Below are 13,109 nucleotides of genomic sequence, written 5' to 3'. Positions count from 1 at the left end.
TTTCATTCATCTGGAAGGTGCACAAGCATCCTTCAGCCCGGACACTGAGGTCCAGCTCCGAGGGCCTTGTGGTGCTTCCCTCGCCGTGAGAAGTGAGGTTACAGGGAACGAGGCAGAGGGCCTTCTCAGTGGTGGTGCCCGCCCTGTAGAATGCCCTCCCATCAGATGTCAAGGAAATAATCAACTACCTGACTTTCAGAAAATGTCTGAAGGCAACCCTGTATCGGGAAATTTTTAAAGTCTAATGTTTTACATTTTTTTATAGTTTGGGGGTTTCTGACTGTGGTTTTTTTAAACAACTGTTGTGTGTTTCACTTGCCTCTAACTGCCACTGGCTTCCTAAAGGTAAGTGGGGTTAAGGTCTCGGATTCCCCATTTCTCACTCCTTGGGCTCCCCCCCCCATCCTTGACTTTGTATAGGTGGTTCTGACAGTATTGCGGGATTGCATTCTACGAATTGTTCACTTTCCAAGAGTGTGAGACATGGGATGTGGGAGAAATTCAGTTCCGTTCACTGTTCAAGGTGGACCTGATTTGCACTTCCAGAAACAATGCCCAGTCTAAAACACAGCCATCCTTCAAAATTTGGATTCTTTGAATTTTGCAATGCAGTTCTCCAAACAAGGAATGTGTGCAAAAGATGGGCTTCATTAACGATGAACTCCAAAATCTGGGACCCCCCTCAAAACTGGTGCCAAAGCTTTGCAGTCATTTTGCAGCACTCCACAAATGGAGTAATTGATAAAGCAAACCTGGGTTCATAGTTAATGCCCCCAAATGCAATATTTTTGGCAATGGTTTTGCAGTGTTTTGCAGCAAAAACACTGCATTTTGCAGCACCCCACAAATGGAGCAATAGCCACTCAAACCAGGAGGTCAAAGGGTAACCAAAAACCCAACCTTGTCCGATTCACTCCAAACTGGTGCCAAACTTTGGCAAAAGTTTGCAGGGTTTTGCACCAGCCCCCGCCTGCTTTGAACTGTGGCTGAGCATGTTCTGGTGGGTGCAGTTCCTTCCTTTTGCCAGTAGTTGGCGGTGGCAGATGGGCTCAACTGCTTCCTGAGTTAGGCCATAGGTTCTTGGGGCCTTGAGGGCTTGAACCCTACAGATGTAGACTCGGTGTAGCTGTGGTTACAAAAAGACAAATGTTGCAAGGATGCAATTATCATGGTGCCTCCTTGGGCTGATAACAGAGAGCCAGAGAGGAAAATGCCCCACAGGCTGTTTCCCAAGTTCCCTGACTTCTAGCTTTGGCTGCTAATTGATTCAGAGCTGATCTATATCTGTCCCCAGCAATATGCAAAGGTGTTACTGGATTCCCTGTAGCGTGAGACAGGCAGGGAAAAAACTTCTTTGGCAACCGGTGCCCCTCTGCAAGGAGCTTGTTCAAACATGACTGTGTGGGACAGAATAGTTCCCTTGTTTTCAAAATTTGGCACCTAATTATGATCGCTAGTCTCAACATATCCCTTTTGGGATTTTACAGGGCACATATCTGATCTGGAGCTATGCAGGTGCTGCAGGAATCAGGCTGTCCTCCTGTCCCCCACCAGCTCTAATAATCAGAATAGTAAGTTTATTATTTATACCCCATCCATCCGGCTGGGTTACGAAGCATGCTAGCTTTTGTCCTTCTGCCTCACCACACTTTGCATGCTTAATCTATTTTCCATTTTTAGTCAAGTAATAAAGGTAAAGGACCTCTGGACGGTTAAGTCCAGTCAAAGGCGACTATGGGGTTGCGGCGCTCATCTCACTTTCAGGCCAAGGGAGACGGTGTTTGTCCACTGAAAGCTTTCTAGGTCATGTGGCCAGCATGACTAAACTGCTTCTGGTCTGTCACACCATGACAGAAACCAGAGCGCATGGAAATGCTGTTAACCTTCCTGTCGCAGCAGTACCTATTTATTTACTTGCATTGTTGTGCTTTGAAACTGCTAGGTTGGCAGGAGCTGGGACAGAGCAACAGGAGCTCACCCCGTCGTCGGGATTCAAACCACCGACCTTCTGATCGGCAAGCCCAAGAGGCTCAGTGGTTTAGACCACAGCGCCACCTGTGTCCCATGTAACAGCCAGGTTCAGGAGGCACAAAGTATTGGTGTATAAAGCCCTATACAGCTTGGAATCAGAATACCTACAAGATCACCTCCTTATGCCCTCCATACCCAACTGACCACTGTGCTCTGCAGTTGCTGCCATACCTCCATGGGTGCTCCCCCTTCCTTGGGTTACATCTATATCTTTTGCCCAGAGGGCAAGGGCAGACTAGATGGTTTTATACTGCATTGACTACACACCTGGGTGTGGCCTGTGTGGTGCACAGATACATACCAACATACCCATCCTATATTACAGCCACAGCTTAGCTGGTGATGAAGAGGAAAGCGAGCATGCCAGGGAACAAAGATGCACGTCATGTCAACGACTTATGTGCTGTGTCACCAGAAACGCTTCATGATTATGCTTGCTGGGTGACTTAGGACCAGTCACCTGGTTATTGTGAGGGTAAAATTAAATTTAGCAAACTGATGTGCGCATGAGTTCAGGGGTGAAGTTTAAAAGGAGGCGGGGCTTAACAAGAGAGGGGAGGGGCTTGGGACAAATTGTAAAGGGAGTTTTTTTGTCAGACGTGGGGGAAGGGCAAAGGGAGAGGTGGGGTTGGTGAGCACAGCTAGCAAGAGTGGCAGCCCCTAGGGAACAGGGTGCAATTTCGGGACTGAGGCTGGAAGCATGTCTCTGCTCCTGCTGCTACACAGGAACTCCCTACATGGAAGTAAATTTATTGTCTCAGCAGCATGGGGCATAAGAGCAAGACCTAGAACAGGCGTGGGGAACCCGTTACAGTCCGAGGACCACATTCCTTCCTGGGCAGCTTTCCCAGGGCCACATGCCAGTGATGGACAGAGTCACAGGCAAATGTGGGCAGGGTTTTACTTTTGCACAGGAGACTGGTGTCTACACCTTTCCCCATCCTCCATCCAGTCAAGCAAGAGACATGATTGTATTTCAAGGGCAAGAAATGCTCAAAGAAGCAAGCAAGCTCAGTGAGGGGTAGGGCTTGAGAGAGATGGGTTGTGGCCTGGGAGAGTTCAGAGGGCCTGGAGGCCTGGGGTTCCCCACCCCTGAACTAAAAGTAGAGTGGCCATACCCTCCAACATTTCTCTGATGAAAATAGGGATGTCCTATTCCATGATAACAACAACAACAACTACATTTATACCAGCTTCCAACATATATAAAAACATAATAAAACATTTAAAAACTTCCCTGTACAGTGGTACCTCAGGTTAAGTACTTAATTCGTTCTGGAGGTCCGTTCTTAACCTGAAACTGTTCTTAATCTGAAGCACCACTTTAGCTAATGGGGCCTCCTGCTGCCGCCGCGCCGCCAGAGCACAATTTCTGTTTTCATCCTGAAGCAAAGTTCTTAACCTGAGGTACTATTTCTGGGTTAGCGGAGTCTGTAACCTGAAGCGTATGTAACCAGAGGTACCACTGTACAGGGCTGCCTTCAGATGTCTTCTAAAGGTTGTATAGTCACTTATCTCTTTGGTTTGAGGGGGTCGCATAACTCCATACCCTCCAACATTTCTCCAAAGAAAATAGGAACGTCCCAAGGAAAAGTGGGACATTCTGGGATCAAATCAGAAACTGGGGTGGCTTCTGTAAATCCACGACTGCCCCTGGAAAAATAGGGACACTTGGAGGGTCTGAGATTAGCCCACCATTTGCATCTGGCCCCTAAGGTGTGACTGGATAGCTCAGTTGGTTAGAGTGTGGTGCTGACAATGCCAAAGTTGCAAGTTCGGTCCCTGTATGGGACAGCTGCATATTCCTCCTTTGCAGGGAGTTGGACTGGAGGATACTCTGGGCCCCTTCCAACTCTACAATTCTATGATTCTAAATTACTGCCTTACAACTGGTGGGTTGTCACGGCCCACAACTGAATAATGCTCTGAGCTAGGGTAGCTGCCATACGTCTGGATTTTCACTGCTGGGAATATGGCAACCCTATCTGAGCCAAGGTGATTCACATCACTTCAAGGAAAGGGTTATATTTCTCTCTCTCTCTCTTCAAGAACAATAAGGAAATGTTTTAAAATGCAGGTTCCATGTTGCAGGCTGTGGTTACAGGTGGGCCCTGCCTCTGAAAAGACTGGGGATTAGCGGCCTAATCCAATTGAGGGTTGCCCCACCTCCACCCCACCATCCCTTCTTGATGAACAGCTCATGCAACTTTGCACAAGGCCTGTCTTTCCCAGGCTGCGAGGAGCTGGTGTGTTGGGACCTGTCCTTTAAGACGCCCGCGCCTTCTTGCCTTTGCTGATCTGTTGGCACCTCCAGCATGTATCCGGCGCAAGCTAACACCGCAGAGATTTGCAGGTGTATGATTAATGATGGGATATGCTGCGATAGGCATCAGAAGAACCCCCAAGGATAGTTATCACCCAAAAGGTGTTTGCCAAACACTGAGTTGCCTTGACTAGCACATTGTTGGAGCACCTCTTCCCACTTCCGCATGCCAGTCAGCCTAGCAGCAGACAGAGTGCTGGTTTTGCAGAAAGGAACCTACTATTTTCCACCTGGTAATCTGCAGCCATCGTTAGAGTGCTCCAGCAAAGCTATTATCACAGGTAGTGATGCAAGAGGAAGAGGCACGGGGAGCAAAGACTCTGTGGGCATTTTTGGCTAAGTAATAATATTCTCCTCACTCCTTCTAGCTGATTTATGCTGTAAGAGCCCGATTCTCTAGTCCAGACAAGCCCACCACAAAGCAAACAGAATCAGTTCCTTGCAGATCCGCAAGAGAACGTTTCATAGTGGATAAAGATGATAAATGTCTGCTGATCATTTAACACCATTAAAACTATCTAAAATGTACAAAAATACCTCAAGTAAACATTTGAGATGTGGGGAAGCGGAAGGCACAATGCTACATATGTGGTGGAACTGTAAGAAAGTAAAGGATTTCTGGGAGGTAATTTATAATGAGGTCAAAAAGATGTTTAAGATCTATTTTATTTAAAAAGCCGGAAGTTTTCCTTTTGGGTATGCTAGGTTCAGACATCCCTAAAAATGCAAGGAAAATATTCTTGTACACCACGGTAGCTGCAAGAATATTAATCGCTACATACTGGAAAGGGGACACAGTCCCGAAACTGGAGTGGCAAAGTAAACTGTTAGAATACGCTGAGCTGGCAAAAATGATAGGGAAATTGAGAGGACACACTGAACAAGCATTTATTAAAGGATGGGACATGTACAAAAAATATCTTAATGAACATCGTAATAATATAATGTCAATGGCAGCCCTTGAATGACCTCTGTGGTACAGTAGAAATGCATAGAAGAATAAGTCATTAATGAAAATTAATAAATGAAAATGGAAAGTGTGCTTGAATAAATAGGTGGTAGATGCATGATGGGGTGATGGGATGTCGTTACAGATGTAAGAAGAAGTTAATGTGATTTGATGTAAGATTTTTTATTGTTATTTCTGGATGAATTTTTGTTGGTCTTTTAATTTCAATAAAGCATTTGTGAAAAGCAAAAGAAGAAAAAGAAAAGAAAAAGTCTGCTGACCATGGTGGCTACATGGCATGCCCAGGATCAGAGGATCAGCATGCCTCCAAACTCCAGTTGCTGTGAAGGAATAGCTATAGCCTTCATGCCTTGCTGTGGACTTCTTTGAGGTATCTGGTTGGTTGCTGTGGGAAACGGGAGCCTGGATGAAATAAAACCTTCGGTCTGGAAGCGCTTCTTCCAGAAAACTATGGAAGTCGCTCGTACTATAGGTGGTGACGGCCACCCACTTGGATGACTTGAAAAGAAGATTAGACAAAATAATAGAGGAAGAGGCTATCATTATGCCTCTGAGTACCAGCTGCCATTGAGTTAAGCTGGGAGAGTTCTGTGGTGCTCGTGTCCTGTTCATTGTCTTCCTAGTAGTCCCATGGACCGCAAGAAGATCAAACCTCTCCATTCTTAAGGAAATCAGCCCTGAGTGCTCACTGGAAGGACAGATCCTGAAGCTGAGACTCCAATACTTTGGCCACCTCATGAGAAGAGAAGACCCTCTGGAAAAGACCCTGATGTTGGGAAAGATGGAGGGCACAATGAGAAGGGGACGACAGAGGACGAGATGGTTGGACAGTGTTCTCGAAGCTACCAGCATGAGTTTGACTAAACTGCGGGAGGCAGTGGAAGACAGGAGTGCCTGGCGTGCTCTGGTCCATGGGGTCACGAAGAGTCGGACACGACTAAACGACTAAACAACAACATAGAACATAAGAAGAGCCTTTATGCTATCTAGTCCAGCATCCTGTTCTCACAGTGGCGAACCATAGAAAGCCCACCAGCAGAACCTGAGTACAAGAGCCGTCTGCTCTCCAGTGGTTTCCAGAAGCTGGCATTCAGAAGCAGTTGTTCTGCAAATTCTCAGGCAGGGAAGGATCTTTCTCCACACCCTGCTATCTGCCCCTTTTCTTAAACTAGCAATGCAAGGGATTGAACCTTTTGCAAACAAAGCAGATGTGCGCCTTCTGAACTGCAATCCCTTGCTTTTCGTTTTGGAAGCCGGTATGCTGGTTGCTACTTGAGAAAATCTGGGAGAAAGCCTGGCCCACTTGTACCTTTGATCACTTCGATTCTTTTCTTAACAACTCATTTCCTCCTAATGAGTGGGTGTGGAGGCTGAGGAGTGAAAATAAATGCAAACAAGCAATCACTGCAGATGCTTTTACACTCGCAAGATTGAATGTATTGCCCTCGGCTGTACTGGAGGGACGATTCCAACAGATTCCACATGAAGAACTCTTATGTCCCTGTGGAGATGGCAGTACTGAATTGGTGGCGCATGCCCTTCTGGCTTGCACTCTTTATAAAGGCTTGAGGAATGAGGTTACCACCCCTCTTTTATTGCCCAACCACTGCCACAGTGTCCTTTCTCTTGTCAGATCAAGATGAGCAGATGACAGCAAAGGCTGCAAGGTTTTTAGCTGGGGCAATCAGAATAAGATCCACCCTTTGACTATTGATTCAAAACCCTAAAATGTATTTTATATAACTGACTTTTTATTTCTATTCTCTGTATATCGTATTGTTGTTTTATTGCTATGGCTGACGCGAATAAAGATTCAATCAATCAATCAATCAATCAATCAATCAATCAGTCATTGCAGATTTGAGAGGAGCAGCTGCAAGGATGCAAGGAGAACCTGGGGCTCTGCCTCAAGATGCCTGCAAAACAAGGGTCGCCGTTGCCTCTGGAAAGATGCAGTGTAAGAAAAGGGAGCCAAGACACAAGGAGGATTCACTGCTGGCCCTCAGCACCTCAGAGCAATGTGCTTGTTGCTTAGCTCACATCAAAGGTGGTGCATCCTATTTTGGCATTTGAAGAGAAATGAAAAGTGCCACCTGACACTACCATGCTGCCTGTCCTGTTGCCTCTGCCGCTAGCTCTGCTGCCACAATTCCCATCATGCCACTGCCAATTGCTGGTGAGATCTCAGGAATCTCACTGAAATCTCATGAGATCTTTCATGCGCCGGAGATGAGCTGCTGTGCTCGTCAGGCCTGACACTCTGACAAGTCTGTGCAGATTGTGTTCTTGCTAATACAGAGTTAACTCCAGCTTGCACAGTGTGATTTACTGCCGGTTCGCTCCTGACAACCAGACAGCCCTTCAAAAAGGGACTCCTTCAAATAGAGAACTGTCCTCTTTAAAGTACGGCACATGACCTCCCTAGTGTCTGTCCAAATGTACCCTGTCTGTTCTTTTGCTTTCTGCTTGCTGATCCTGTTGTCTCCTGGGGATGGGCCCTCAGACATTTGACTTGATAAAGAGTGCAACTAAGCATGTGCAAAATTCAGGAAGTGGGCTTGTGTGTCAGAGCACTTGGGTTTCAGGCTAGCGTGATTTTCAGTTCTTCTCCTTTTAGAAATGAAGGCCTGGCAAGAGTTAAACCTTGCAGCTTGGGAAAGAACCTCTCTGTTTGGAATACACATGAAATGATGGCTTCCTACTGTTGACACTGACCATGTAATTAATGTTTTCATTTCAGGAGAACTCTGCAGATGATAAATTGAAGACACCCAAAGAGCTTTGAAATGATTGTTTTTGTATATGACGCTGATAGTGATAAACAACATTAACGGAACCACAGATGAGATGAGAATCAGGCAGAAACATGACGTATCACCAGAGATATCTTGTTTTCACTAAGTGCTGGAGTCTGATGGCCGCAAGAGACATAAAGAACACAGGAAGGCAGAAGTTAGATCAGGATCTACTCTGAGTGACTGCAGTAGATCAACAGAACATTGCAGATCAACCTACATTGAAGAAATGAAGAAAGCTATCCAGGAACAGATTTTTGTGCTTGAAAGGAGCACCAGCCTTATTCCATCCTGGTACTGAAACAAATTCCTGGGCTCCGAATGTTCAGAGGCACCCTGTTTTTTCATCCTAACTGCTTTTTGCCCCTGGTTCTGGTGGGCACCTCCTGGAGCTCTAGTAAAACAACTTCAGAGTAGATGAGACAAGTCCTGAAGTTCTCCCACTCCTGATATACAGGAGCAGCAGGGAGATTTTATTTTTACTGTGAATGTGGTCCTCAGTTGTAGCAAACCTCACTCTAGATTTTTGTACTGCTCAATACTTGGTGGTGGACAGCCAGCATCCTGATTCATGGCCTTTGATGACGGGTTCAGGTTGACAACCAAGTTCAAGGAATACATGTGTCACACTGCACCAACCTGGGCGGAAAGCTTAAAGGAATATTTTCAGAGCAAAGTACTTGCAAGGTCTTCAGGCTCCTCAAGAAGGAGTATTTTGCTCCAAAACAAGTAGAGCTAAAATAAAAGTATTGTATCAATAAACACCAGAGCCTGTTTGAGGGTACAGTTGTGGCAGCAGGGCTCATGACAGCATGGGTGCAATGGTGGGGGCAGGGAAGGGGCCAGGAGCTGCAGGGTGGCAGCCAGGCAGCTGTGAGAGGGGCAGTGGTGGAGTGTTTCGCTTATAATGAGAAAAATATAATGAGCTGCCCCTGGCACTATCTCACTGCTAGCATAGAAGTAAGATTCAGTTTCCTGTCCGATAAGCTTCTGTACTGTTACGAGTTTGTGGGTGACAGACCTCTCTAATCCATGGACCCGGTAAGTGTTAGAATGTAATCAAGGCTTCGGGTGCTAAGCTGAGTACCAGACTTCTAATCCCTGGACCCAGCAAGTGTTAAACGCTAATTAAGCCAGGCTTGTTTCCATAGGCCATTAAGAAAAGAAAGGAACAAGGGCATTCGGTGTGAGATGGTGTCAGGCTTAAGGGAATACGATCCTTCCCACGGTGGCAGCCCAGAAGCAGAGAAACAAGAAGATTTCTTACCAAGTAATTTATTCACTATGCACAGAGAGAGGCGAAGGAATGCAGTCTCTCTAAGATAATGTAAGGTCCCACCCCCTCCGTCTCTTCTATTCTACGTCACCACTGCATTATCTGATCTGAGCTTTCTGCCTCTGAGCTTTCTGTTCTACTACTCTCAAAGCTTGCCTGGTCCTGGGGGGGGGGGTCAGGAATGCTTTCCAAGAACACTGAGTCTGTCAGCTGTCTCTCCCCTGATGCTTCTTCTTCCTGTTGTTCCTCTCCCAATATTTCCCAGCTTTTCCCCTCTGCAGCCTCTGAACTATGCCCTTCTGCGAACCACTGTTCTAAATCTATACTGTCCTCCTGTTCTCGGGAAGGTTCAGGAGAAGTGGGTGGCCCCCACCATTCCTCCTCAGTCCAGCCCCTGACAGATGGCAAATGGATGGGCTCCTCCTCCCTCAGCAGATAAAGCCAAGTTTAGAGAGGTTAGGAAGGGATTTAGGTGAGCTAGAAGCTGGTTGAAAAACCAGAGAATAAAATGTTTCAGGAATGCCAGCTTGGCCCCACAACTGTGGGTGCCTGGGGCAATGGGTGCCAAAATTTCTGGGTGCAAGGCCCCTTCATGAGGCGCTTGGGCTCCCAGGGCCTCAGGGAGTTGGCACCTATGCAATGTTTAATGTCTGCCTGAATCCAAGGCTGCGGCTAGGGGAGAAACAAGACCCTTTTGGGGTGTTAATGCTGTGAACCCCTCCATCGTATGCTCAGGTTGTATATATGTGTAAATAAAATATATATCCTAAAGATACTGCAGTCTCTGTTGTGCCTCCGTACCAAAAGGAAACACGAACCGTGGGTGAGTGCCCAGAACCCCTGGAATCAGAGATTGGGGTGTCGTGCTGATCACAATGGCTAGCTTTCTGTCCTGAGGCCTGTCACCATTGTTCAAACATCCCAACGTTAACTTTTCACCTTATTGAGAAACATCAGAAGAGTAACTTATGAAAAGAAAAGAAACAAAGAAGGGTGACTTGCTGGACAGGTTTTTCTTGACTCGGTTACAGACAGGATGTGGTGATATGGGGGAGAAACCTCCCTATCTGACAAGCAACACCATCGTGTGTGCGGTTTTAGCCCACAAACTGGTAAGAGGTGGATATACACACACTGTGCTATATGTCAACGAGCAAGAAAAGCAAGCTTACCTCAACCTGCTCTAGGGCTGGCCAAACCCCTGAGAACCCACATACGGGACATCAGCCATTGCCAAATAGCGACTGCTACGTGCGAAAACACTGCCTGTGCTTTCAAGGATAATTCATGAATCTTCCATGAGTTGTACTAGAACAGGAGTGGGGATCCATTTTCAGCCTGTCGGGGGCACATTGCCTTCTGAGCAAACTTCCAGGGGCCACATGCCAGGGTGGGCAGGGCCAGAGCATAGCTGTCAACTTTTCCCTCTTCTTGTGAGGAATCCTATTCGGAATAAAGGAATTTCCCTTAAAAAAAGGGAAACAGCTATGGGCCAGAGGCAAAAAATTGGGCAGATTCTGTGTGTGCCAACACAACTCTATCTTCCATTCAGGCAAGCAAGAAGCATTATGGAAGTTGAAGGGCATATTCCAGCCAGGCAAAAATATTCAAGGAGGGTTCAAAACAGGGCATAGGGGGGATGGGGTGTCCTAGGGAGAGCCCCAAAGGCCAAAAGAGAAGTCTGGCCACTTTTGGAATTGTGGAAAAGTGGAAAACACGCTACTCCCAAGTGAGATCTGATTCATGTTGATCTAGTTGAAGATCACAGGATCTCCTTCCTTCTTTGTGTAACTCTTAGTTCAGTTCTCCTACACTGTGGTCTAGGGGAGAAGGAATGGAGGGAAGCTCTGCTCTGATACTTCATTCACATGAATGTTGATATCGCTCGCATCCACACCATACCATTAAAAGCACATTAAAAGCACATGGCTTCCCACAAAGAAATCTGGGGATGGTTATTTGTCAAGGATTCTGGGGACTGTAGCTCTCTGAGGGATAAGCTAGAGTTTCCTGGGTTCTTTTTTAAAATGTGTTTTTAGCTCCCATTTTTATGTTTATATGAATGCAAGTGCAATTGCTGTGATTGGCATAGCATAGGTACGCTTACGTGGAGCTCAATATCTACATGCGAGAATAAAAATAACAAAGCAACAGATTGAGATAACACATTACAGTTGGCTTTATTGGATATTTTACAGTAGACAGCTCAGATCTACACAGGAAAGAGCTTACAATCTGAAAGAGCTTTTAGGCATTGGGAAGATCTCTCCGGAGCAACGCTGTCAAATTGGTATGGGATACATGGCATTAGGGACGCGGGTGGCGCTGTGGGTAAAACCTCAGCGCCTAGGACTTGCCGATCGCATGGTTGGCGGTTCGAATCCCCACAGCGGGGTGAGCTCCTGTCGTTCGGTCCCAGCTCCTGCCCACCTAGCAGTTCGAAAGCACCCTTAAATGCAAGTAGATAAATAGGTACCGCTTTATAGCGGGAAGGTAAACGGCGTTTCCGTGTGCTGCTCTGGTGCCGGTTCGCCAGAGCAGCTTCATCACGCTGGCCACGTGACCCGGAAGTGTCTGCGGACAGCACTGGCTCCCGGCCTCTAGAGTGAGATGAGCGCACAACCCTAGAGTCTCTCAAGACTGGCCCGTACGGGCAGGGGTACTTTTACCTTTACCTTTACATGGCATTACTAGAAAAAATAACAAATAAGCTGAGGATTGTACAAGGCCAGACTAAGGGAGATAACATTACTGTAGTGTGGTCTGGTTTTATAATATTTACTAAGGTTGAATAGCATGGACATTCCCCGTTACTTGTATACAACAAGGTTTGGTTGACGTAGGGTCTCATATGCTACCTCTAAAACCAGCAAAAACTGTTTGATTAAACTTTGTAATTTATTTTGAACTCATCCATTCTGAGAGACATGAATAACAAACTCACCTGCCCAGTGGATGTCATTTGGATATGGTATACACTGCAGAGCTCTTGATTCATTGGTTTTTGCTTAGTTTTAAATAATTACCTACTTTTTGTTTTATTTAGGTACTTGTTTCTCTTTTTATCTTCCTTTTGTAGTATTTTATTGGCTGCCAATCTTAGTTTGTTTCTTTGAAGTGCATGATATTGTTTTGATAGCTGTAATATTTACTTTTCTTTTTATGTGCTTTAAAATTTAATAGGTTTTTTAAATAAAAAAATCTACATATATCGGGCCGTTAGCTCATTTATTCAAGAGGTGCCTATTCTGACTTAGTACACTACTTGAGAAACTTCAAGCACGGATTAAGAAACTGGGATCCTCTACATGCAGAACATGGACTCCACCACTGAGTTATTATACAGAGTTGGGTCAACAGTTTATCCTTTGGCTCACAACTATCTCCGGAAAGAGACTTTAGGCTGATAGGCTATAACTTGAGCTGTACTACTGGATCAATCCTGAACCATCTCTCTCCTCAAATGTTAGCATCTATTGTTTTATTGCTGCTCATAACACAAAAGTCAATAAAATAAATAAATCATTTATCTAGTCCAGCCTTCCATGACCTGGTTTCTTCCAGATAGCTCCACCTTCCACATCCCTGACCATTGGCCACGCTGACTGGGGCTGCTGGGAAATGGATTCTGATAACACTTCAAAGGCTCCTCACCCCTGATGTCTATCAGTAAATCAGACTCCCTTGGGAGGTGGTGGACTCTCCTTCCTTGGA

This window comes from Podarcis filfolensis, assembly GCF_964270895.1.
Source record: "Podarcis filfolensis genome assembly, chromosome: 13".
Lineage (NCBI taxonomy): Eukaryota > Metazoa > Chordata > Lepidosauria > Squamata > Lacertidae > Podarcis > Podarcis filfolensis.
This window is presented reverse-complemented; position numbering follows the sequence as displayed.